This window comes from Eriocheir sinensis, chromosome 27, assembly GCF_024679095.1.
Source record: "Eriocheir sinensis breed Jianghai 21 chromosome 27, ASM2467909v1, whole genome shotgun sequence".
Taxonomy (NCBI): Eukaryota; Metazoa; Arthropoda; class Malacostraca; order Decapoda; family Varunidae; genus Eriocheir; species Eriocheir sinensis.
The window spans coordinates 10,305,615-10,331,885 of NC_066535.1; the positions used below are offsets into that span (position 1 = coordinate 10,305,615).

Sequence of the window (26,271 nt, forward strand, 5' to 3'; positions counted from 1 at the left end):
GGAAGGCAGGGAGGAGGAAACTATCAAAGAATGGATGGAGCCAAGCAGTGCCACAGCCTCTACCTGGACAGAGTTCCAAGTGGCAGACATTAGGATAGGTTGATCAACATTATCTTATTCTGTAAAAAAATATTGTAATGAGTCTCTACACTCCTATGTTGAGGAGAAAACTGGCATGAAAAGAAGCTTCTGATACCCTTCAAGTGATACCATTATTTTACTTGGACGCTACTAGTTGAGATGAACCGGTGGAGGCTACAAGCTTCCTGCAAGTGAATCTGTGCCGGGTGATCATATTAACAAACTACTACTGCCACCAATACAACTTAGTCCTTCCTTGGATTAATGGTGCTCCTGATTAGATGTGGGTCTTGGTGATGTTGGGCAGGAATGGAGAACAACTTTTCATCTTTGGTAATTCTACAAAGGAGGGAGCTCAAGGAGTCACCAGCTGCCGCCACATTTTCCTGTGAATACACTTTCCATTACGCTAAAGTTTTCTCATTGTCATCATAAACAGAGTTCACCATCTTGGCTACAAGAAATGAGGTACAGTGGTGATGACAAAGACTATTACTATTGTATTATATACTGCTTTACTTTCATTATTCATTGACTAGAAAGAAGAGGCAGCACATCTGTGATGTTCAAAACTTAATACTTGGGAAGTTTTGTGGGTCTGCAAACCAACCCAAGGATGATAGGTGCACACATCGGGCAGCCCGCCTGGTGTATGTGCCCTATACTGTAATTTAGTAACCTCATTGGTTATGATACTGTCACAGCACAAAGATAAGCTTTCAACAATAACCCTACAGCTCGTTCCTTCATAAATACCTGCGTAAGCTTCACAAAATGATTTCTGCTTTATAACCTACCTTGACACAGCTGCTTGTCTTATTAGGTCCTACATACTGACTATCCTTGTGGCCTGATGACTTACCACGTTCGTCTTGTCTTCATCCCCTGCATAGAGCAAGACAGACTGTGCATACCTAACTACCTATGGCTTGCCTAATAATGTGTTCCTCTTTATGGCCTCACATAACATCCGGCTTACCTAATGTTGGTTCTTGGCTTCTCACAATTATTACAGACATAATGTTTGTCCCCTTTGATTCCCCACAACAATCTAAGTATCTCGTGTTTCTTCCTCCTTGCTTCACAACACTGTGGCTCATCGAATGAGAGTTCGTTCCCATTATCTGATTCACACAACTATTTAAGACTTTGGAACATAATGTTTGCTTAGCTACCTACTAATGCAGCTAAGAATGATTTTTTCTTGGACAGTCCAACTAATTCACAATCGAGTGTTCCTTCCCATAACGATCTATGACTTTATTAATAATAGTGTTCCTCCTCTCAAGATTCACACAACGATCAACAGCTTCCCTAATGAATGTTCTTGGGCTCACACAACGATCTATGGTTGCGTTTCTTCCTATTCTTAGCTTCCCATAACACTTACCTTAAATAATAATGCGTGTTCCTCTTCCTTGCGGCACATAGCACTCCTCTTTCTTTCTCCATCCTCCTCTCCTCATCCGCTCCTCTTTCCATCCTTCTTCCGCTATCCCCGACCACCGGCCACTCCTGCGCCCAAGGATTCTCGAGTTCCTTCCTTCCCTGCGCCAATCCATTTCCTCCTGTCAAATGTACAAGTAGTTTAGACAATGCAGCACTTTCTCCTCCTCCTCATATTTCACAGTTTTCGCAAGTTTAGGGCATTTTCAGGGTTGCAGTGGTAATGACGTCTTCTGTACCATGAACCTAAAATTCCACTCATTAGAACCCGATACACCTCTTTTTCGGCTTTGGGAAATGGTTAATTAAGTAGAGTGGTTTAAGGGTCATTTTTCAACGTGACAAGCTCTCATTACTTTTATCTCCCAAGGCCGCAGATTTGATTAACCAATATCTCACGAATACACACCACCAAACATCTCACGAATACACACCACCAAACATCTCACGAATACACACCACCAAACATCTCACGAATACACACCACCAAACATCTCACGAATACACACCACCAAACATCTCACGAATACACACCACCAAACATCTCACGAATACACACCACCAAACATCTCACGAATACACACCAAACATCTTACGAATACACACTAAACATCTTACGAATACACACTAAACATCTTACGAATACACACTAAACATCTTACGAATACACACTAAACATCTTACGAATACACACTAAGCATCTTATATCTTACGAATACAAACCTGGAAGCGGAATATATAACAGTTGGGAGCTTCTGTGCACGTTATCAGGAACACGAAATCTGGACACCCACACACCACCGCCAGCACAACCACACTGCCGTTTTCTTTCGCCTCGCTCGCTCCTCATCACGTTAGTATTTTAAATTGAACTAACTCCTGCACACCTTCCATTGCTCAACTTGCCTATTTCCACAGACAAAGGAACTATTATTTTGCAGATTATGTTAGCATGGACAAGTTACACTAAGGGTTAAATAGTTATAATTAGGTAACTATAGAATTGGTGACGTGGGAAACGAGGCTACACTTGTTACACTCCTCTCTCCCTCTCTCTCTTACACACCACCACAACGACCTTTCTGCTTACTACGGCTGTTATTCTTTTCTTCTCGTGTTCTACTTTAGTGTAATTTTATTGTTATACTTACCTTTAACTGCATGGAAACCAACTTTTATTATATACGTATATATTTAAAGATGACGGAATGTGAGGAGTTGCTGTGGTGAGTCGGGTCGAAACTAACGAGCTACTGAAGCAGAGTTTGAATCACCTGAACTACCTGAGTGTATAAATTGCTTGTCCAACAGGTGGCGGACGAGTCAGGACAACCATTCATTTCGTGAAGGGGAAGTTCGGTGGAGAGAGAGAGAGAGAGAGAGAGAGAGAGAGAGAGAGAGAGAGAGAGAGAGAGAGAGAGAGAGAGAGAGAGAGAGAGAGAGAGAGAGAGAGAGAGAGAGAGAGAGAGAGAGAGAGAGAGAGAGAGAGAGAGAGAGCAATCACACTGGACAGTAGGTGAACCTTAAAAAAAAAAAAAAAAAATCGTAATTTAGTTTTAATAAACAGACAACACGGTTTGGTCTCTCTCTCTCTCTCTCTCTCTCTCTCTCTCTCTCTCTCTCGGCGGGTAATGTGGTCCACGGTACACGCTAACACTGTTATCTCCGGCAAAGGAATGTTCCGGGAAGAATCATAAGTCACCAATAGGCTACTTCTTCACCGTCCCTGCTACATCGCTCCGCCCCCCCCCTCCTCTTTCCTGTCATCCCACCCTCCTCCTCTTCAATGCTTCCTTGCCTTCCTATCCTCCTCCCCACCAGCCTTCCCCTCCCCTTCCCCCCCCCCTTCCTCCCCCCCTCCCCGCCTTCTCCACGCCCCCCTCTCTCCCCTTCTCCCCACCACTCCCCTCCCTTACTATACTGTAATTTTGTTATACTTATCTCTTAACATATGGAAACCACCTTTTTATACATGTATTTAAAGATGAAGGAATGTGAGGAGTTGCTGTGATGAGTCGAGTCGAAACTAACGAGCCTTCCTCCCCTTCCTCCTTCCCCCTCCCCGCTTCCTTCTCCCCACCACTCCCCCTTTTCCGTCCTCACCCTTCCCTCCTCTCATCCCAATCACCGTTACCTCTTCCTCTTCTTCCCTCTTCCTCCTCACTACTCCCCATCCCTCCTCTCCCCCCCCACCCCCGTCTCGTCGTCGTCGGGGTCGGAGCATCGGCGCGTTCACTCCCCTTAACTTAATTTGATGTTTGCCTACTTGCTCCTCAGTCACGCGAGGATAAAATATACACTTGCTGCCTCCTACGACATCTAAGGGGGAGGCGAGGCGACGATGAGCACTGGAAAACGTTTCGAATCGTGTTGTTGCTTGGATTTTTTTTTTTTTCTCTCTCTCTCTCTCTCTCTCTCACACACACACACACACGCACACACAAATTATCTTTAGTAAGGAAGGAAGGAAGGAAGGGAAGAAAAAAAGATAGAACGAAGGAAGGACAGCAGGAAGGATGAAAAAGATGGAAGGATGAATATAAGGAAAGGGAATTGTATGGAAAGAAAGAAAGGAAGGAAGGAAGGAAAGAGAAGGAAAGGAAGATAAGAAAAGACAAGAGAGAGAGAGAGAGAGAGAGGAAGATAACAAAAGACTAGGGTTGCACCGATAAGCAATTTGGCCGATTACCGATTACCGATTAATCGGTAACCAATAATCGGCCGATACCGATTAATCGGCCGATACCGATTAATCGGCCGATTATTTATAAATTGTAAATGTGATTAATCTTCATTAATTATTGGACACTGGTACCACAAAGTTAAAGACATACCGTAACCCACATGTTTACAACTTTGTTTACTGCCCAACTGTCATCTGCATGGAGAACAAATACGTCTAGTAATTTGTTACTTATAATTTAGCCTTGCTTTGTGGAAACATCCTGATTTTAATATGTTAGAATTTCCCAGTTTTCTCGTTCTTGTGGTGATCCTAGATGCTACTAGAAATGGTAGTGTACAGAAGGTTTATCAATCTCTCAAGTCTTCTACTAATTTACTGTCCTATGCACGGCAGGCTTGGTGAAGGACATTACTCAGTTACTGTGCTAAGCAAGTTGTAATAAGCATATACTTTTTCTTGGTTGTAATATAAAGTAATATGTTGATTTTTTTTTCTAGTTTCAAAGTTGAAGCAAATACCAGTGCTTCAGTTCATATCATAATTTTATATATCAATTTGAATTACATAATATACATTTGCATAGGGACTTGTTGGAAATAAATGCTGTGGAAAGGTATTAGAGTTTTGGTAACATCACCATCCTTACATTAACATTATTAGTACTGTGTTATGTACACTGTATTATAAAAGAGAGAAAAAATAATAATCGGCCCCGATTAATCGGTCAAAAGACCGATTACCGATTAATCGGCAAAGTGGCCGATTAGGCCGATTACCGATTACTTACCGATTAATCGGTGCAACCCTACAAAAGACGAGAGAGAGGAAGATAAGAAAAGACAAGGAAGAGAGAGAGAGAGAGAGAGAGAGAGAGAGAGAGAGAGAGAGAGAGAGAGAGAGAGAGAGAGAGAGAGAGAGAGAGAGAGAGAGAGAGAGAGAGAGAGAGAGAGAAAACAAAGAACAACACCAACAACAAAAAAAACCTGCCAGCGTCAATCAGTAGCGAAGCGATTAAGGAAGAGGAGGAGGAGGAGGAGGAGGAAAAAGAGGATGTGGATAAAGGTAAGAAAACAATGGGAGAGAAAAAAAAAATAGTGACCCCTCAACCTTGCCTCTCTCCCTCCTCCGCCTTCCCTTCCCTCCTGCCTCCCTGCCTCCCACAACAAAGCAATTAATTCCACGTCACAACCCAGAGATTTCACCTGTCCGCTCCTCTCGCCACACCTGTCCACCCGCCCAATATATTTTTTTCAGCACCTGCGCCCCGCCCAACCAACACAACTTAATATATATAGATGTATGTATAATTTTTTCCCCTTCCCTCCCTCCCTTACCGTGTGTCCTCTCCATATTCATTCGGCAACCCCATTTTTGACAGGCCCATCAAAGGCTGACACAGTACATGAATATTGGGGACGTCCTGGGAATCGGGGGAGAGGGGGGGAAGGGGGGGAGGGGGCCTAGGCTGACCGAACGCAGCATATATAAAAAAAAAGTCGCATGGAATATTATTAAGGCTATTCCTACTATGACTACTACCATTACTACTACTACTACTACTACTACTACTACGAATATAAGAAAAAAACACAGCCTACAGTAGACACAAAAATGGTTCAGAATATAAGAGTTTTGAAGCAATGCATGAAACAAAGAATGAAAGGAATTGCAGAGGAGGAGAAGGAGAAGGAGGAAGGGGAGAGGAGGGGTGAGGGGGAGGAGGAATGTTTATCTTGGGTTGGGGGAGAGGGGGAGGAGGGGGGGTCAGACTGTGTGGGTTAGAACGGTTCAGGTGTTTCGGAAGAGCGGGTTCGAAGCTATGCATGAAACAGGGCGAAAGGGAAATGGAAGGGAGAGAGGAGGAGGAGGAGGAGGAGAGATGAGAGGTAGATAGTAAGATAAATGAGGAGAGAAGAGGAAGGAGAGAGAGAAGAGGTGAATGGGGTGAGCAGTAATGAGTTGAAGGAGGAAGGGAGGGAATGGGGAGATAGACAGAGAGAGGGGTGATAAATGAGGGAAGAGAGAAGTTAGTCAGGGGTGAAGAAGGGAGAAAGGAGGGGTAGCAAAGGAGGAAGAGGGAGAGGTGAAGGGAGAGAGAAATGGACGGGTGTGGTGAGGAGAGAAAGGGGGAGGTGAGGTGGGAGAGAAAGATGGTGAAGAGATAGATTCGAAGGAGAGAAGGAGGAGGAGGAGGTTGAAGGAGGGTGTTGATGGAGAGGTGCGGGAAGGGTAAAAGGTGGAAGGGTGGAAAGGGGGAAGGGTGGAAGGGGTGGAAAGGGTGGAAAAGGGGAAAGGGGGAAAGGTGGAAGGGTAAAAGGGTGGAAAGGGGGAAAGGTGGAAGGGTGAAAGGGGGGAAAGGTGGAAAGGGGGAAGGGTGGAAAGGTGGAAAGGAGGAAGGGTGGAAAGAGGGAAGGGTGAAAAGGGGTGGAAGGGTGGAAAGGTGGAAGGAGTGGAAAAGGTGGGAAGGTGGAAGGTGAAAGGTGGAAGAAAGAAGAGTAAATGGTAGCCTGAGGAGAGGTTAAAGGGATAAGGAAGGGGAAGAGGAGGTTTGAAGAGACCTAAGAAGAAGAGAAATGATGAGAGGTGTGGTTAGTGATGAAGCGGGAGGTGGAGAGTTGAAAAAGGGAGACTCCACCCTTCCCCCTTTCCACTCTCTCCACCCCTTCCACTTTTCCACCCCTTTCCATCTTTCCACCCCTTCCACCTTTCCACCCTTCCCCCTTTCCACCCTTCCATCTTTCCCTCTTTCCACCCTTTCCACCTTTCCACCCCTTCCAACTTTCAGGGGGGGAGGAGTAATGGGAGCAATGGGAGGAGTAATGGGAGAATTCACACAGGAGGATCGAACGACTATTCCGGAAAGGGTTCAGGTGTACTAGGGCGGGGATGGCGATAAATTGAGGGATATAATCATTACCAGGCAAGTAGTTCAGGATGAGATAGATAAGCTTAAGAAGAACAAGTCGCCAGGTCCTGACGGGATATTTCCGAGGGTATTAAAGGAATTAGGTGATGTACTCAGTGACCCACTAACCGACATCTTTAAGATGTCGGTAAATACTGGCAATGTGCCGAGCCTATGGAAAGTAGCTAATGTGACGCCGATTTTCAAAAAGGGGGACAGGTCAGTTGCTTCAAACCATCGCCCAATTAGCTTAACATCGGTTATAGGCAAGATGCTGGAGTCCATAATAGCCAGGAACATTCGGGAGCATCTAGAGAAACATAGCTTAACTCATGACTCGCAGCATGGGTTCACTAAAGGTAGGTCATGCCTCACCAATCTCTTGTCCTTCTACAATAAAGTATTTGAGGCGGTAGACAGAGATGAAAATTATGATGTAATCTATCTTGATTTTTGTAAAGCGTTTGACAAAGTTCCTCACCAACGACTGTTGCTTAAATTACAGGCTCACGGAGTAGAGGGTAAAGTTTTGAACTGGGTCAAGGCGTGGCTTAGCAATAGGAAGCAAAGAGTGTAAATCAGTGGTAAAAGATCTGACTGGGGATGTGTTACGAGTGGGGTCCCACAAGGTTCGGTATTAGGTCCACTTTTGTTTATTATTTATATCTATGACTTAGATACAGGAATTAGTAGTGATGTCAGTAAGTTTGCAGATGATACCAAGATCGGTAGAGTAATTGAGTCGGATCAGGACGCTAGTATTCTCCAGGGTGAACTAAACAGATTGTATGACTGGGCGGATAAATGGCAGATGGAGTTCAATGTAGGGAAGTGCAGTATTCTGAGTGTAGGTAGGAACAACCCCTCACATAACTATTGCTAAAATGACACTCTCATAAGCAGGTCTGGGTGCGAGAGGGATTTAGGGGTCTTAGTGAGCTCTGATCTCCGATAAAGGGCACAATGCATTCAAGCTAGAAATCGAGCAAATAGGGTACTGGGATTTATTTCAAGGAGCGTAAGCAACAGAAACGCCGAAGTCTTCCTCAAACTACATTTAGCATTAGTTAGACCTCATCTTGACTATGCGGTTCAGTTCTGGTCACCTTACTATAGAATGGATATCAAAAAGAGGAGGATGACTAAGATGATTCAGGGGTTGAGAAACTTGTCATACGAGGAAAGACTCAAACAGTTAAACTTGCATTCTCAAGAAAGGCAAAGGGTGCGTGGAAACATGATCGAAGTTTATAAATGGATGAAGGGCTTTAATAAGGGAGACATTTATAAGGTTTTGTTGGTAAGAGAACCGGGTAGGACACGAAGTAATGGGTTTAAACTGGATAAATTCAGATTCAACAGGGACATAAGCAAAAATTGGTTTACAAATAGGGTGGTGGATGAGTGGAATAGGCTTAGCAGTCATGTGGTGAGTGCCAATACAATTTTCACATTCAAAAATAGATTAGATAAATTCATGGACAGCGATATTAAGTGGGGTTAGATACACGGGAGCTACACGGGAGCTTAGGTTCAGAGGAGCTGCCTCGTACAGGCCTACCGGCCTCTTGCAGACTCCTATGTTCTTATGTTCTTAGAGAGGAGTGAAAGGGATAAAGGGAGAAGGTTGAAGGGGTGAATGGAGAAGGGTAAATGATGGAAAGGTTGATGAAGAGAGGTAGAAGGGCGAATAGAGATAGGTGAGAAGTGGAAAAAGAAAGGTGAGGGAACAGAGGTGTGAAGGGGAGAAAGGGAGGAGGTTGAAGGGGTGAATAAAGAAGGGTAAATGAGAGGGGTGACGTTGATGAAGAAGGGGTAGAAGGTTAAATAAAGATAAATGAGAAAATGAAAAAAAAAGTCAGGGTTCAGAGGTGTGAAGGGAATAAAGGGAGGAGGTTTGAAAGGGTGTAATGAGAGGGGTGACAGGTTAAATATGAGGAAGGGAGAAAGAGAGAGGTGGAAGAAAAAGGGTGATTGTTCTGAGGTGTGAAGGGGATAAAAAGAGGTTTGAAAGGGTGTAATGAAAGGGGTGATGAGGGTGATAGGTAAAATGTGGGAAGGGAAAGAGAGAGGTGGAAGAAAAAAAGGATAAGGGTACAGTGGGGTGAAGGGGATAAGGGGAGGAGATTTGAAAGGGTGTAATGAGAAGGGTGAAGAGGGTGACAGGTTAAATATGAAGAAGGGAAAGAGAGAGGTGGAAGAAAAAAGGGTGATTGTTCTGAGGTGTGAAGGGGATAAGGGAAGGAGGAGGTGTGAAAGGGTGTAATGAAAGGGGTGATGAAAGGGGTGATAGGTTATATATGAGGAAGGGAAAGAGAGAGGTGGAAGAAAAGGGGTGATTGTTCTGAGGTGTGAAGGGGATAAGGGGGAGTAGGTTTGAAAGGGTGTAATGAGAGGGGTGACAGAAGGGGTGAAATAAGGCGAAGGGAAAGAGAGAGGTGGATGAAAAAAAAAAAAAAAAAGGATGAGGGTACAGAGGGGTGAAAAAGGTAAAGGTAGGAAGGTTCAGGGGTGCAAGGGGAGGGGTGAGGGAGGGGTGAGGGGTGAGGGAGGGGAGGGAACATGCTGCCTTGGGGTTCTGGTATTAAAATTCATCCTTGGGTGTCCCGCCAGGGGTATGGAAGAGTCATTAGGGCGAAGCTGCGTCCACACGACCCGTCAACAACACAATGCCTATCTGCCTCACTCCCCCTCTCTCCCTCCCTTACTCCCTTACCCTCCTAACTACTCCCTCACTCTCACTCTCCCTCCCTTACTCTACCTCCCTCACTCTCTTTCCCTCCCTTACTTTCCATTACCCTCCCTCCCTTCCTCTACCTCACTCTCTTTCCCTCCCTTACTTTTTTTCTCCCTCCCTCCCTTACTCCCTTACCCTCCTTACTACACCCTCTCCCCCCTCCCTCCCTCCCTTCCTCTACCTCCCTCATTCTCTTTTCCTCCCTTACTTTTCATTACTCTCTCTCTTTCCCTCCCTTCCTCCCTTACCCTCTCTCTTCCTCATTCTCCCTCCCTCACCCTCTCCCTCTCTCTCCCTCCCTCACACACATACACACAAATTTCCGAGAACCCTGATACAAACAACACACACACAAAAGGTAAAGGGGTGACAAAAAAGAGGCGAATAAATAAACAAAAACAGAGATGAATAAAACAAAAGGTCGATAATAAAATAAGAGACAAAAAAACGGTGACACAAAAAACGTTAAAACACACAAAAAAACTAAAAACAACAACAGAAAAAAAAGAGGTAAAAAAAATGAAAAAAATAGCAGATAGACAGGTAGGTAGCAGGTGAGCGAGCACAACAAACAAACGAACGAACAAAAAAACATAAAAAAGTGAAAAGAAGACATAGAAAATCGAACAAAACGAAAAAAAAAAAGATCAAAACAAAGACAAAAAAAGAAAAAGGTGAAAAAACAAGACAAAAAAAAATCGAATAAAACTACAAAAAAACAAGAAAAATAAAAAAGGACAAAAAGCAACATCAAGCAATCAAACAGACAGACAAACAGAGAGACAGGTGCGAAGGAGAAACAGACAGTCACCAACCCACAAGTTATTGACGCGGCGGTGTTTTCAGATCGTTTGGCCTTTTTGTGGAGGGAAATGAAAGGGAAAGGAGAAGGAGGAGGAGGAGGAGGAGGAGGAGGTGGAGGAGGGAGAGAGAGAGAGAGAGAGAGAGAGAGAGAGAGAGAGAGAGAGAGAGAGAGAGAGAGAGAGAGAGAGAGAGAGAGAGAGAGAGAGAGAGAGAGAGAGAGAGAGAGAGAGAGAGAGAGAGAGAGAGAGAATATTGAAGGCAAGACAAAGGGAAAACCGAGGAAATAAAGAAAAAGGGAAAATAAAGGGAAGAAAAATACACAGGAAATAAATAACCAAGAACAAAAAAGAGGAAGAAGAGGAAGAAAAAGGAGAAGAGGCAGAAAAGGAGATAAAAAGGAGGAAGGGAGAATAACGAGGATTAAAAGGGATGGAAGAATGGGCGAATAGGAAGAAGAGGAGGAAGGGAAAGGAAAGTGGAGGAGGAGGAGGAGGAGGAGGAGGAGGAGGAGGAGGAGGAGGAGGGAGGGGAAGGGGAAGGACATAATTTCCTGTTACCTGAAAATCTTGGTTATTCGTGTGTGTGTGTGTGTGTGTGTGTGTGTGTGTGTGTGTGTGTGTGTGTGTGTGTGTGTGTGTGTGTGTGTGTGTGTGTGTCAAGAAAAAAACAAAAGAAAAACAAATCAGTCATTTTTATCCTTGTTCTTTTTTTCCTCTTCCTCTTTTTTTTTATTTTCCTCCCTCGTTCCTTATTTTCTTCTTCATATCAAAACAAAAACAACAACAAATCAGTCCTTTTTATCCTTGTTCTTTTTTTCCTCTTCCTCTTTTTTTTATTTTCCTCCCTCATTCCTTATTTTCTTCTTCATATCAAAACAAAAACAACAACAAATCAGTCATTTTTATCCTTGTTCTTTTTTTCCTCTTCCTTTTTTTTTTTTATTTTCCTCCCTCATTCCTTATTTTCTTCTTCATATCTTTCTCTCTTCCTACTTTTTTTTTGCATTTTCTTTTTCCTTTATGTGTTCTTTTACTTACTTTCATACTTTTATGCTTGTCTGTTTCCTTGTCTGTCTGTTTGTCTGTCTCTTAAGATTGTATTTCCTCTTCCTTCTTCTTTTCTCGACCTTTTATCAAACATTTTCTTCCTCCTTCAATTTCCTCTCTCTTTTCTATTCTTTAACTTGCCAAATTTTTCCTCTTCCTCTTTCCTTCCGCTGCCTGTTACCTTCCTTTCCACATTTTCGTCCTTCTTCCTCCTCGTCCTCGTCCTCCTTCTTCTCCTCCTTTTTCTTCTTCTTCTTTCATTCTCTTTTTTTTTCATTTTTTCTTTCTCTCTTCTTCTTTTTTCCTCCTTTCTCCTTTTTTTCCTTCTCTTTTTCTTTCTTCTTTCTTTCTTTCGCCTTCTATCCTTCCCTTTCTCCTTTTTTTTCCTTTCTATTTCTCCTTCTTCTTTCTTTCTCTTTCTCCCTTTCCTTTCCTTCTCTTTCTCCATCTTCTTTCCTTCTCATTCTCCATCTTTTGCCTCCTCTTTCTTCTTCTTCTTAACTCCTCTTTCTCCTTCTTTTTTCTCTCTTCTCTTTCTCCTTTTCTTTCCTTCTCTTTCTCCTCCTTCTTTCCTTTTTTTCTTTTCCTCCTCTCTCTCCATCCTTCTCTCCCTCATTCTCTTTCTTCATTTCCTCCTCTTTCTCCTTCTTCTTTCTTCTTGCCTTCTTTTTCTCCTCCTTCTTTCCTTCTCTTTCTCCCTCTTCTTCTCTTCCTCCTCTTTCTACTTTCTCTTTCTTCTTTCCTCCTCTTTCTCCTTCTTCTTTTCCTCGTCCTCTTCCTCCTTCTCTTCTTCTTCCTCCTCCTCCCTCCTCCCTTTTCTATTACTCTTTCCATACGATCTTCAATCCCTACCTCTGTTTGCTTCTTTATTCTCTCTATCCTCGCCCCCCTCTTCCTCCTCCTCCTCCTCCTCCTCCTCCTCCTGCAGAGACAAAAGCAACAAGGCGCCTCTCCAGCCCTGATTACAGCCACCTTCTCTGCCTTCGACTCTTCTTCAAAGGACTCGCCGTGAAGGGAGAGAAGAGGGGAAGGGAGGTAAACAGCCCGTCTCTCTCTCTCTTTCCTCCCTTTCCTATCTCCTTTTCTGCCTCTTCTCCTTTTTTTCTTCCTCTTCTTCCTCTTTTTAATTCTCGATTATTTATTTCCTGTTTTCTTTTCTTCTCTATCTTCCCTTTTCTTTGTTTCCTCTGTTTTCCCTTTGTCTTTCCTTCTCAATATTTTCCCTCAATCTCTCTTTCTCTCTCTATCTATTGATCTCTCTATCTCTCTATCTCTATTACTTATAACCGTTGCTACGAGTCTTTTTTTTTGTCCCTTACTACAAGAATATTAAGTCCATCATCACCTTTATTATCGACCTCTTCATCAACATCATCAGCTTTATTAAACCCCATCAACACCACACTTGTTAAACCGCTTCTTCATCCACATCACCCTTCTTAACCCTCATAAATATCACCCTTGCTAAACATCGCCCTTTTCAAGTCTTCCTTACCGTCATCCTTGTGAAACCTCTTCATAAACATCATCACCCTTGCTAAGCCATTTCGTCAACATCATTCCCCTTTTAAACCCCTACAACAACATCACCTTTCTTGTTAAACCTCTTCATAAACCTCATCATCACTCTTGTTAAACCAATTCATCAATCTCTCCTTCTTCGTAAAACCCCTCCCACATCACCCTAGCTAAACCTTTTTAACAACCTCACACTTCTTGTCAAATAATTTCGTCCACTCCTAAGCTTCGGTCAAGGCCTCAAGCACACACACTTCGCCTTTTCCGGGGCATGCAAATTTTTAACCGTTTAAGCCCATCCACGGAGGGCAAGTTTCTCAGAAGGTGATTAACTTTCTCGTCATGCTCTTTTCCTTTCTTTCTCCTTCTTCTTTCTTTCTCTTTCTTCTTCTTCTTTCCCTTTCTTTCTCCTTCTTCTTTCTAACACGTTAACGCCCACCCTACAACACACGGGACCAGAATAACAACACACGAGTATGAAGACAATTGTTCTCTAACTCAAACCGACCTCTCCTGTTGCCTACCGGAACACATATTTTTTTCTTTTTGCGGAAACAGAGCTTAGTGGGCTTTTTATTGTGTGCTGCCATTCAGCTGCTTCCAACATTTCGGGGCACAAGCTCACACATTTAACAAGGCTTTCATAGTTTTTTTGGGGCATTTCCCAGGAGTAGTTTAATGACCGTGGTGGTAGTCTGACCCTTCCTCTGTACCATGAACCTAAAATAACACTCTTTAGAACTCGACTGATCTCCTTTTTGGCCTTTGCAAGTTGTTGATGTGAGAGTCGTGAGCTTCTATAGTGAAGCCAAATTGTCTTCTATAGTGAAACCAAATTGTCGCAGGTCCATTTTTCTGCTCAGCTTCACACAGTCCCAACACCTATTTTCTCCTCTCATATGTTACCTATAGCTTACATATGAGAGGAAGAGACAGGTGTCGGGACTGTGTAGCAGAGCAGAGGGGAGGAAAGGACCCGCGGGAACCTACGCCAGACCGGCCTCGATATATGTGGAAGACTATACATAATGCTAAATGAAGTTCGAGGGCGACTTTAATCGATAACGCTTCAACTGAAATCTAATAACGGAGAGGAAAAGACAGTGATGAGGTCTAATTACGTAAAGCTAAAGGGAGTTAGAGGATGATTTCAGAATTCCTATCGCTAAAGCCTCGAATTGAAGCATGACGGAGATGAGGTGAGGTCTGACTACCCGTGGCCATTGTGTTGACGACAGGGAAGTCTCGGCCATTGTATCAAAAGGTCACTGACAAAATTCGAGCCCCGGACTTTGCAACTGATATCGTCCTCGTCCTCCTTCTTTTCCTCCTCTTTCTTCCTCTTTCCTTCTTTTTCTCTTTTTTTCTTTCATTCTCTTCCTCCTTTTTATTTCCCTCCTCTTTCTTCCTTTCCTTCTTTTTCTCTTTTTTTCTTTCTTTTCTTTCCTTCTCTCTCCTTCTCTTCTCTTCCTCCTCTTTCTCCTTCATTTCCTAATTTTTTTCCTTCTTTTCCTCCTCTTCCTCCTTCTTCTTTTCTTCTTTTTCTCCTTCTCCTCGTCCTCGTCGTCCTCCTCTTCTTCCTTTTCCTCCTCTCTCCTTGCTTTTATCTGCTCTCTCTTACTTACTGCCGACAATCAGATGGCATGACTTTTATTTCGTTTTAAGATTTTTAGGTTACTGGAGAGAGAGAGAGAGAGAGAGAGAGAGAGAGAGAGAGAGAGAGAGAGAGAGAGAGAGAGAGAGAGAGAGAGAGAGAGAGAGAGAGAGAGAGAGAGAGAGAGAGAGAGAGAGAGAGAGAGAGAGAGAGAGAGAGAGAGAGAGAGAGAGAGAGAGAGAGAGAGAGAGAGAGAGAGAGAGAGAGAGAGAGAGAGAGAGAGAGAGAGAGAGAACGAGGGAGCGAGCGCGAGAGAGAGAGAACGAGGGAACGAGAGAGAACGAGCCAGCGAGCGACCGAGCGAGCCAGCAAGGAAGCCAGAGAGAGAGAGCGGCCCGGGGTGGCGTGGAGGCAGCTCTATGAATAACAATTAGCATTACCTTGGCCAAACTGGGACCTTGATTTGCATACCCAGGTGCCACTCGACTCCCGCCTTCGCTATGCCGGGGCGGAGAGGCGCTGGGGGGGAGGGAGAGGGGTCAGGAGGAGGAGGGGGGGAAGCTAAAGTGCCAGTAGGGAACGGAGGCAAACAGACGGAGAGGGAGAGGGGGAAGAAAGGGAAGTGAGGGGGAGGTGAGGTAGAGGGGAAGATGGGAGAGAGAAGGGAGGAATAAGGAGAGGAAGAGGGTAGATGAGGGAGGGAGGAAGATAGGAAAGAGGGGGAAGATAGGAGTGGGAGGGGAGAGGAAGAGGGAAGATGAGGGAGGGAGGATAAGGAAGAGGTGGAAGAGACTAAAATGAATGAAAGAGGGGAAGGGGGATGAAGGGGGAAGGGGAGACGAAGGGAGGAGGATAGGAAAGAGGGGGAAGATAGGAGTGGGAGGGGAGAGGAAGAGGGAAGATGAGGGAGGGAGGATAAGGAAGAGGTGGAAGAGACTAAAATGAATGAAAGAGGGGAAAGTGGGGAAGGGGGATGAAGGGGGAAGGGGGAAACTATAAGGAAAGGGAAAAGAATAGGACGAAAAGGAAGGGGAAAGAAGAAAAGGAGGTTACCGAGTGGGAAGAAGAAGGAGGAGGAGGAGGAGGAGGAGGATACATGGACTAGCAGGCAGCAGAAAGCCTGTTGCCTCATTACTAGGCTGCCTGCGTTCAGTGATTTAATCAATCCGTTTGCCATAGGTGTGGCTTGCAGGGAAGGATTAAAACACTTGTGTATCTACTCTTGGGAGCGTTCAGTTCACTCCCGATGCAGCAAAGTGGCGATCAATGCGTTTCTTGAAGGAGTTGATGGTCTCTGCGCTAACCACTTCTGCAGGGAGGCTGTTCCAGTAGCGAACAACTCTATTCGAGAAATAACTCCTGCCGATGTCGGTATTGCATCGCTTTGCTTGAATTGTTTTTCCGTTGTTTCTTGTTCTCAGGTTGGTTTGTAGCGTGAAGAGTTTGGAGTGATCAACGTTGCTGAGATTGTTCGGGTACTTAAAGACTTGTATCATGTCTCCCCGCAGGCGTCTCTTTTCCAACGTGAAGAGGTTGAGTCGCTCGAGTCGCTCTTCATAGGGCTTCGTCCTCAGTGATGGTATCATCTTCGTGGCGCGGCGCTGTACTCTCAAGTAATTCAATGTCTTTCCTGTAATTTGGAGACCAGAATTGCACGGCGTATTCCAGGTGGGGCCTTACCAGCGAGTTATACAAGGATAACATAACTCCCGGCGTCTTGTATTAGAAGTTCCTAGCTATGAACCCAAGCATTGTATTGGCTTTCTTACAGGCGGACTTGCAGTGTTTTGTTTGTTTCAAGTCACTGCTGGTGGTGACCCCGAGGTCTCTTTCCTCTACATGATGATGATGATGAGGAGAAGGAGGAGGAGAAGAAAAGAAGAGAATCAAGGAAGGGAGGAGAGAAAATAGGGGAGAAAGGAGAAGAGAGGAAGAAAGAAGGGAGGATGGAGAAGAGAGAAAGAAGAGGGGAGAGGAGATGATAGGGTGGAGGAGAGGGCAAAGGGAGATAGAGAAGACGTTTGTTGTTGTTGTTGTTGTTATTGTTATTGTTGATGGATGGTGGTATTGATGGTGGTTGTGGTGATGACGTTGGTAGTGATGGTGGTGGTGGTGGTGATGGTGGTGGTGGTGATTTTTGCTGTCCTAATTAATATTACCTGGAAGATCACCTGGATTAACGTGTGTGTGTGTGTGTGTGTGTGTGTGTGTGTGTGTGTGTGTGTGTGTGTGTGTGTGTGTGTGTGTGTGACTTCATGGGTTTCAGATGAGGAGGGAGGGAGGAAGGGAAGGAGGGAGGGAGGGAGGGAAGGAGGGAGAAAGAGGAAGGGTTAATGTTGATGATAAGAGATGGAAGAAAAGGGAGGAGGAGGGAAGGGAGATAAGGAGGAATTTTACATGTGGAGAAAGAAAGGAAGGGAGGGAAGAAAGAGGAGGAGGATTTTGTAAGAGGAGTGACAGGGAGGAGGAGGAGGAGGAGGAGGAGGAGTACTAATAAGAGCAGCGAGACGTATAGGGAGGAAGAAGGGAGGACAGGAGGAGGAGCAGGAGGAGGAGGAGGGAAGATAATGAGAGAGGAAGAAGGGGTAAGATAAGTTGGATGAGGGGAGAGGAAACATTGAAGGGGAAGCAGAAAAGTGAGGGGGAAAAAATGGGAAGGGAAGAGGATATGAAGGAGGAGGAGGAGGAGGAGGAGGAAAAAGTGAGGTAAGAAAAAGGAAAAGGAAATGAATAGGGGTTAGGAAGAGGGAGAATAAGGGAAAGAGAAAGGAGGTAAGGAAGTATGTAAAATGGAGGAGGAGGAGGAGGAGGAGGAGGAGGAGGAGTAATTGGAACGGAAGAGGAAAGATAATTAAGAGGACGCAGAGAACCAGGAGAAATATAAAAGGTAAAGAGAGAAAGGGAAGGAGATCAGATTAGGAAGGAAGGAGGAGTGAAGGAAGGAAGGAAGGAGAGAAGGAAGGAAGGATAGGATACGAAGGAACCGAAGAAAGGAGGGATAGGAGGAGAGTATAAATGGATAGGAAATGAAGGAAATGAGTGAAGGAAGGAAGGAAGGAGAGAAGGAAGGAAGGATAGGATACGAAGGAACCGAAGAAAGGAGGGATAGAAGGAGAGTATAAATGGATAGGAAATGAAGGAAATGAATGAAGGAATGAAAAAAAGGAAAAAATGAAAGGACAAAAGAAGAGGGAACGAAAGAAGGGAAGGAAGAATTGAAAAGAAGGAAGGAAGGAGGGAAAGAAGGAATAGAGGATAAAAGACAAGAACATAAAAGAACAGCAGAAATGAGAGAACGGAAGGAACGAAAGGAATGAAGGATGAAAAGAACAGAATATGAAGGAACAGAAGGAAGGAAGGAAGGAGTGGGAGGGAGGCCAGTGGTAGGGATAGTGACTCCTCCCCTCCTCACCCCACCCTTCCTCCTCACCCCACCCCTCCTCCTCACCCCACCCCTTCTCCTCCTCCTCCCGTCACCTTCAGTAGGCCGAGAAGATCAATACTTCGATGGACGACCCGAAGAAGGTGATTCACTAATCCTGCACGACCCCTCCCCCCTCCTCCCCCTCCTCCTCCTTCTCCTCCCGCAGGACACCCAGACGAGAAGCCTTCCGCCTCGTCCTCCCGGTATCGATCCTCCTCCTCCTCCTCCTTCTAGAGAGAGGGGGACTGTCAGCAAAGTTTAAGTTCGGGGTTTCGTTTCAGGGTTCGGCTTCGCTCGGGGGTTCACTCTTTGGTTCATTACGGAGCTTCACGCACGAACCGACCCGAACCGATCGATCCGAGAAGAAGAAGAAGGAGGAGGAGGACGAGGAAGGAGGAAACAGAAGAAGGGAGGAAGAAGGTAAATAAGGGAAGAAGGAAGAGGAGGAAGAGGAGGAAGAGGAAGAGGAGAGGTAAGGAAAAAAGGATATAACCGATAGGAAGAGGAGAGTGATATGAAAAGAGAGGAGGAGGAGGGAAGAATGAGGAGGAGACGGAGGAGGTATCTATGGAGATGGGAGAGGAGAAAGAGGAGGAAGAGGAAGATGAGAGGTAGGAAGAGGAGTGATATGAAAAGAAAGGGAGGAGGAGGGAAGGAAGAGGAGGAGACGGAGGAGGTATTTATGGAGATGAGAGAGGAGAAAGAGGAGGAAGATGAGAGGTAGGAAGAGGAGTGATATGAAAAGAAAGGGAGGAGGAGGGAAGGAGGAGGAGGAGACGGAGGAGGTATATATGGAGATGAGAGAGGAGGAAGAGGAAGACGAAAGGTAGGGTATTACAAGATAGGAGATAGGAAGAGGAGGAGGGAATAAGGAGGAGATATAGAGATCAGAGAGGAGGAAGAGGAGGAGGAGGGTAGGAGATAAAAAAGACATGGAGACAATAGAAATATGAAGAGGAAGAAGAGGAGATGAAAGAAAGGGAGGAGGGAAGGAAGATGAGGAGGAGGAGGAAAAGGAAAAAGAGGAGTATAAGAGGATAGACTGCAATAGTGAAACGAAGAAGAAGAGGAAGAAGAGGAAAAGGAGGAGAAGAGGAGAAGGAGTAGGAGGAGGAGGTTTGAGTAAGTAAGTAGGTTCGGAGCAATATTGAAACGAAGATGAAAGAAGAAGCAGAAGAATAAAAAGAGGAAGAGGAAGAAGAGGAAGAGGAGGATTGAATAAGTGAGTTAGTAAGTTCGAAAAGCAATAACAAACCGAACCGAATCGAACCGAACCGAACCGAACCGAACCGAAGCGAGCCGAACCGAAGCAAAGCGGAGTCAAGTCGAAGTTCGCGAAAGTTCGAGACGAGACTTCATATAGAGAGAGAGAGAGAGAGAGAGAGAGAGAGAGAGAGAGAGAGAGAGAGAGAGAGAGAGAGAGAGAGAGAGAGAGAGAGAGAGAGAGAGAGAGAGAGAGAGAGAGAGAGAGAGAGAGAGAGAGAGAGAGAGAGAGAGAGTGAGTGAGTTCGGAGCTTCGTTGGGGTTCGGTCTCGGGATTCATTAGGGGCTTCATTTACCTGCCGCGTCCCGATCCTCATTACGCCTCATAATCACCTGCGCGGGACGTTTGTGGCCGACAGGTGACAAGGGGGTGGGGGTGGGGGTAGGGGGGGAGGGGGGGACTGGAGGGGAGGGGGAGGGGTATGATATAAAAAAGTAAGGGAAGATACGGTAGGGAGAGAGACGGAGGGGAAGGAGACAATAGGAATAGGAAGGAGGAGGAGGAGGAGGAGGAGGATAAGAAGGAGGAGGAAGATGAAAGATAAGAAAGTACAAAAAAAACAAACAATAGATATGAAGAGGAGGATGAGGAGAGGGAGAGGAGGAGGAAAGAGAGGAAGAGGAGGAGGAGAAGATAGATATGAAGAGATGAGAGAGGAGGAGGAGGAGGAAGAGAAAGAGATGCTGGAAGTAAAGGGAGAAGAGGAGGAGGAGGATGAGAGATACAGAATAACAGGAAGATGGAAGGGAAGGGAAGATAGAGGAGGAAGAGAAAAAGGAGGGATAGAAAAGGTAGGAGAGGAGAGAAGAGGTAAGGGAAGGGAGTAGATAGGAAGATGAAGGAGTAGGAGGAGGCGGAGAAAGAGGTAGATGGAGGAAAATGACAAGAAACAAATAGAAGGAAAGGTAAAGGAGGTAAAAGAGAGAGAAGAGAGAAATCAAGAAGAGAAAAACGAAGAAGAGAAGGGAAACATAAGGGAAAGGGAGGAAGACGGGAGGAAGAAAAGTTAGAACAGAAGAAGAAGAAGGAGTAAGAGGAAATGGAGGGAGGGAAATGTAATCACGAAGGGAGGGAGGGAGGGAGGGAGGGAGAGGAAAAAGGAAGGAAACACAGGCAAAGGAGAAGAGGAAAATGGAGGAAATTAGGATAAAGAAACAAAAAGGATGCGAGTAAGGGAAGGAATGGGGAAAAGAAGAAGGAAAAAAAATACTTGTAAGGAAAGAGGAAGAGAAAAGGAGGAAGGAGAAAAAAATGGGAGAGGGGAAGGGAAGAAGGATAGAAGATAGAGAGAGAGAGAGAGAGAGAGAGAGAGAGAGAGAGAGAGAGAGAGAGAGAGAGAGAGAGAGAGAGAGAGAGAGAGAGAGAGAGAGAGAGAGAGAGAGATGGGTAAAAGGAGAATGAAGAAGTAGGATGTTAACAAAAAAAAGAGAAGAAAAGGAGAATGATATTGAGATAAAAGAACAGGAAGAAGAGGCGGTGGCGATGGCTGAGTGGTTAAGGTTCCGGCGTGGTGTTCAGGAGGACCTAGGTTCGAGTCCCGCCCGCCGCTACAACCAACACTTATCAGTCATCGTCGAGTGGCCTAAGACTACCCACATGCTGTCCTAAAGACTACCTATGAACCCGGACTTTAGCGAAACTCGAGAGGATCAAGTGAAGCTCCGGGGGACTGCATGAGCCAAGCAAGAAAGGCGCCACTATAAAAAACTTGCCTGCGCCACTATTGGACAGGAGTCAAACACCAGGCCCCATTAAGAGAGCTTACCGGTACAAAAGGACGAACGTGGAAAAAAAGGGAATGGAAAGAAAAGATAAATAACAGGAAAGGAAGGTGGGGAAAGAAAGGCAAGAGGAAGAGAAGGTTGGAAGAGGAGGCAAGTACTAGGAAATGTTACTTAGTAGTTTATAAAGTACGTTAGGAGAGAGAGAGAGAGAGAGAGAGAGAGAGAGAGAGAGAGAGAGAAATGACTAATTGACTTTCTTTTCCATGCCATTAAACTCCAACCTCCCTGTTTAACTTGGCTCCTCGCCCCACGCCCAAGTTGTGGAGGAGCCCTTGAGAGAGAGAGAGAGAGAGAGAGAGAGAGAGAGAGAGAGAGAGAGAGAGAGAGAGAGAGAGAGAGAGAGAGAGAGAGAGAGAGAGAGAGAGAGACTACCTACCTGCCTCCTTAACTGACTTACTGAAAGGTAGACAGACAGACAGACAAATAAGTGCATGGAGATACGAACAAACAAATATCGAAAGACAGCCATACACACACACACACACACACACATATACAGACTCGGGCACATACACAAACAAACAAACGAATATATGAAACAAACAAACATTGAAGGTTCAGCAAATATTAATTAAAATAAGAAAAAAAAGATACACTAAACAAATATATGACAAAAAGAGAAGTGGGGGAAGAAGAGACGATGAGGAAAAAAATAAAAATAAAATAAAATAAGGATAAAAGTAATAAAAGGAAGAAAAAAATGAAGATCGACAGGTTACGAAAAGAAAGAAAGCAAGAATGAAAGGAAGGAAGAAAGGGAAGAGAGAGATAGAACAAGGAAGAAAAGTAAGGAAGAAAAAAAAAAGTATGGTGACCAGGAAAGAATAAAAAACATGAGAAAAAGGAGGAAGAAAAGGAGGAAGAAAAAAATTACCGTTGACTGAGAAGAAATCGTGAGGGAAAAGGAGAAAAATACAGTAAAAGGGAAAAAAATGGAGAAAATATTTAAAGATGGCAGAGAAAAAAGTATGGAGAAAGGGAAGAAAACAAACCATGAAAAAAGGAAGAAAAAAAATAACTAGATTGAAAAAAAGAGAAAAAGGACAAAAAATAACGAGAAAAGAGAAAAAAGGAGAAAACATTTAAAGTTGAGAGAGAGAAAATGAGAAGGGGAAGAAAAAAAAATAACCAGACTGAAAAAAAGAGAAAAAGGACAAAAAATAACGAGAAAAGAGAAAAAAGGAGAAAACACTTAAAGTTGAGAGAGAGAAAATGAGAAGGGGAAGAAAAAAAATAACCACAGAAGGAACAAAAAACAAAAAACAAAAAATAAATGTTAGAAAAGGCAAAAAAGAAAAAAAAGAATAAAAAAAAGAAGACATTTAAAGTTGAGGAAGAAAATAAGAAATAACGAAAAAAACAAAACAATAACCGTAGATAAAAAAAAAAAAAAACTGAAAGAAAAAGCCGAAATGTAAAAGAAGAATCAGGAAAAAAATAGAGAAAGAGAGAGAAAAAGAGAAAATATTTAGGGTTGAAAAAATAAAACAAAAAAACAATAACAGAACCAAAAAAAAAAAAAAAATACATTGAGAGAAAAAAGCAAATATAAAAGAAGAATCAGGAAAAAAATAGAGAAAAAAAGGAGAAAATGTTTAAGGCTGAGAAAGAAAATGAGCGTCTGGTGAACGTTGGCAATATTGTTGACACGCCAGTGATGGGTTGACGGAAGAGGAAGGGGGGGAGGGGGAAGGGAGGGGGGAGAGGGAGGGTGAAGGAGGAGGAGGAGGAGGAGGAGGGAAGACAGGAGGGAAGAAGTGAGGCAAATGAGCTGGAGGAAGGTAGAGGAAGAGAAAGGAAGAGGAAGAAAAGGGAAGGGAGGAAGAAGGAAGGAGAGATAAAAGAAGAGATAGAAGGGAAGAACAAAAAAGAGAAGATAATTTGAGTAGAGAGAAGGGAAGAGGGAGAGGAAGGAAGGAGAGAAAAGAGAGGAAAGGGAAAGGAAGAGGATGAGAAAGGAAGGGATGATGATGGTAGAAGAAGTGAGGGAAAAGAAGGTAAGAAAGGGGAGAGGAAAGAAGGGAAAGAAAGAGGAGTGATGAAAGTAAATTTAGTTCGCTTCAAGAGGAGGAAGAGGAGAAAAAAAGAGGAAGAGAGGGAAGGGGAAGTGGGAGAGAAAGATAGGATAAGGGAGAAAGAAAGACGAGGGGAGGGAGGAGAAGGAAAGGGAATGAATGAAGGAAGGAAGGGAGGAAAAGGGGCACGAAGGGAAAGGAAGGACGGGGAGGAAGGGGAGAGAAGGGAGAAGAGAGAAGGGAGGACAACGTACAATAGTTTTATCGGTAAGTTATGAAAGGGAAAACAGGATGGAAGGAGGAAGGTAGAAGAGGAGGAGGAGGAGGAGGAGGAGGGGTAAAGCAGTGATAATATTGTACACTGTGAACTATGTGAGATAGATAGATAGATAGATAGATGGATAGACAGAGAGGCAGAAGACAATTTAATGAAGGAGAGAAGAGGAACAAAATAAACGAAGGGAGGCAAACAGTGAGGAAGAGGAGTAGGAGGAGGAGGAGGAGGAGGTAAGATGAGGAAGATAGTTAACAAAAAGAAAAATGATGAGGAAGAATAATCGAAGAATGAAGAAGAAAATTAAAAAGAAAATATCTTCAGTAGGATATAAAGGAGGGAGAGAAGGAGAGAAAAGAGAGGAGAGGAGAAGAGAAAATAACGTGAAGAATATTAATGGAGGAGGGAAAAAAAGGAAGGAAATAACAGGAGGAAGAACTGGATAGAAGGAAGGAAGGAAGAAGGGGAGGGAAGGTTAAGTGATAAAAAGGGAAGGGGAAATAAATGAGAGAGAGAGAGAGAGAGAGAGAGAGAGAGAGAGAGAGAGAGAGAGAGAGAGAGAGAGAGAGAGAGAGAGAGAGAGAGAGAGAGAGAGAGAGAGAGAGAGAGAGAGCGAGAGAGGAGGAGGAGGAAGACAGGTGAGGGACGCGTTGAGACAGATGGGGAACGTGTAAGTCAGGGAGGTGGAGGAGGAGGAGGAGGAGGAGGAGGAGGAGGAGGAGGAGGAGGAGGAGGAGGAGTGAGGGAGGTAGAGGGAAGGAGAGGAGAGGTGTAAAATGAGAAGAGGAAGAGGAGGGGAAGGGAAGGGGATGGGAGGGAATGAAGGAAGGGAAGGAAGAGGAAGAGAAGCGAAGAAAGGGAGAGAGGAGGAGGTTAGGAGAGAAAGGAGGCAGGGGAAGAGGAGGAAGAGGAGGAAGAAAAAATAACTGTATATAGATTGGAAAAAAAGAGAAAAGACAAGAAAATAGAGAAGAGAAAAAATGGAGAAAATATTTAAAGTTGAGAGAGAAAATGAGGAAAAAAAATAACCGCAGAATGAAAGAAAAACATATATGGGGAGAAAGGGCAAAGGGAAGGAGAACGAAGAGGAGAAAAGGGAGAGGAGAGGGGAGATAAGGGGGAGGAAAGGGGAGAGAAGGAAGGGAGAGGAAAAGAGAGGAGAGAGAAGGGAGAGGGGAGGAGAGAAAAGGGAGAGAAGGGGGAGGAAAGGGGAGAGAAGGAAGGGAGAGGAAAGAGACGGGAGAGAGGAGGAGAGAAGGGAGAGGAGAAGAGAGAAGGGAGAGAAGGGAGAAGAGGGAGAAAAAAAATAGTCTGATTCGAGATACAAACAAAAACAAAGAAACAAACGAACGAACAAACCATTAAAAGGGAGAGCAGTGGACACACCTGGCGACTCGGAGCTCTCAGGTGACTCACGGAAATGACTCACAACAAGTACTGACTAATTATGGTAACTCAGCGATGACTAAATGACTGACTCACCATTTTTCAACAGGTAACTCAACAAAGCACATCACTGACTCATATCTACTCTGGTCCGCGTGACTCAGCTGACTCACAGTGACTCAAGACATTCTAGAAAAATAACCTGCACACTGACTCACCGACCTACTTACTCACCACAGCAAATCACTGACTCACCTCTACTCTATCTCACTTGACTCACCTGACTCATAGTGACTCAAATAAAAGACATACTAGGAAAATAACCCTCACACTGACTCACCGACCTACTTACTCACCACAGCAAATCACTGACTCACCTCTACTCTATCTCACTTGACTCAGCTGACTCATAGTGACTCAAATTTAAGACACACTAAAAGAAACGCTCACACTGACTCACCATGCTTCTGACTCACAACAGCATATCACTGACGCATCTCTACCTCACGTGACTCAGTTGACTCGTAGTGACTCAAACAAATGACTCACTAGAATAAATAAATAACCATCAAACTGACTTATCGACCTATTGACTCATAACAAAGGGTGGGGGGGAGAGGGGGACGATAGAGAGCAAGATGACCTCGTGACTCGTGTGTGATGACTCTCAGTGACTCAGGTGATGACTCGGCAGGTAATGGGCCGCCAGGTGTTTCATATTAGGGTCATTAAAACATCGGCGGCCTGGCGATGACCAAATTATGTTCATTACCTTCTGTGATGACGATGATGATGATGATGATGAGGAGGAGGAGGAGGAAGAGAAGGAGGAGGAGGAGAGGTAGATAGAAGAATGAAAGATAAAAGTGAGAATGTAGGAGAGGATGATAATGATGATGACGATGATGATGATGATGAGGAGGAGAGAGAGATACGAAAATAGGAAAAATAGGAAAAAATAGGAAAATAGATTAATAGGAAAAATAGGAAAATAGGAAACAGGAACACAGTAATAGGAATATGAAAAGTAGATAAAAAGGAAGATTGAAAAATGAAAAATCAAGGTAAGGAAGAGGGAAAAGAGAGGAAAGAAACACAGGTAGGAAAGGGGAGGAGGAGGAGGAGGAGGAAGGGGAGGAGGAGGAGGAGGGAAGAGGGTGGCTGAGTGCTTATATGGTCTGAGTGAAAATGATTTGTGCAAGAAGATGGAAAAGATGATGAAGGGGAGATGGGAAAGGGAGGGAGTGAGGGAGAGAAGATGGGAAGGAGAGGAAGGGAGGATGATAATGGGTTACGCTTACATTTGC

General features: G+C 44.4%; 1 long non-coding RNA gene across 3 annotated transcripts in view; it reads right to left on the minus strand.

Moving 5' to 3' along the window:
• Positions 1–198: 198 nt before the first annotated feature.
• LOC127004119 (uncharacterized) overlaps positions 199–26,271 on the minus strand; it is an 87,606-nt gene continuing 61,533 nt past the window's right edge. For 2 of the 3 annotated variants that reach the window (XR_007757635.1, XR_007757634.1), the window contains exons 3-4: positions 1,472–1,649; positions 199–467 (exon numbers count right to left, since the gene is read on the minus strand). This is a non-coding gene — a long non-coding RNA (uncharacterized LOC127004119). Of the gene's footprint in view, positions 468–1,471; positions 1,650–2,250; positions 2,369–26,271 lie in introns of those variants that run through there. The other variant, XR_007757633.1, reaches the window with a different exon arrangement.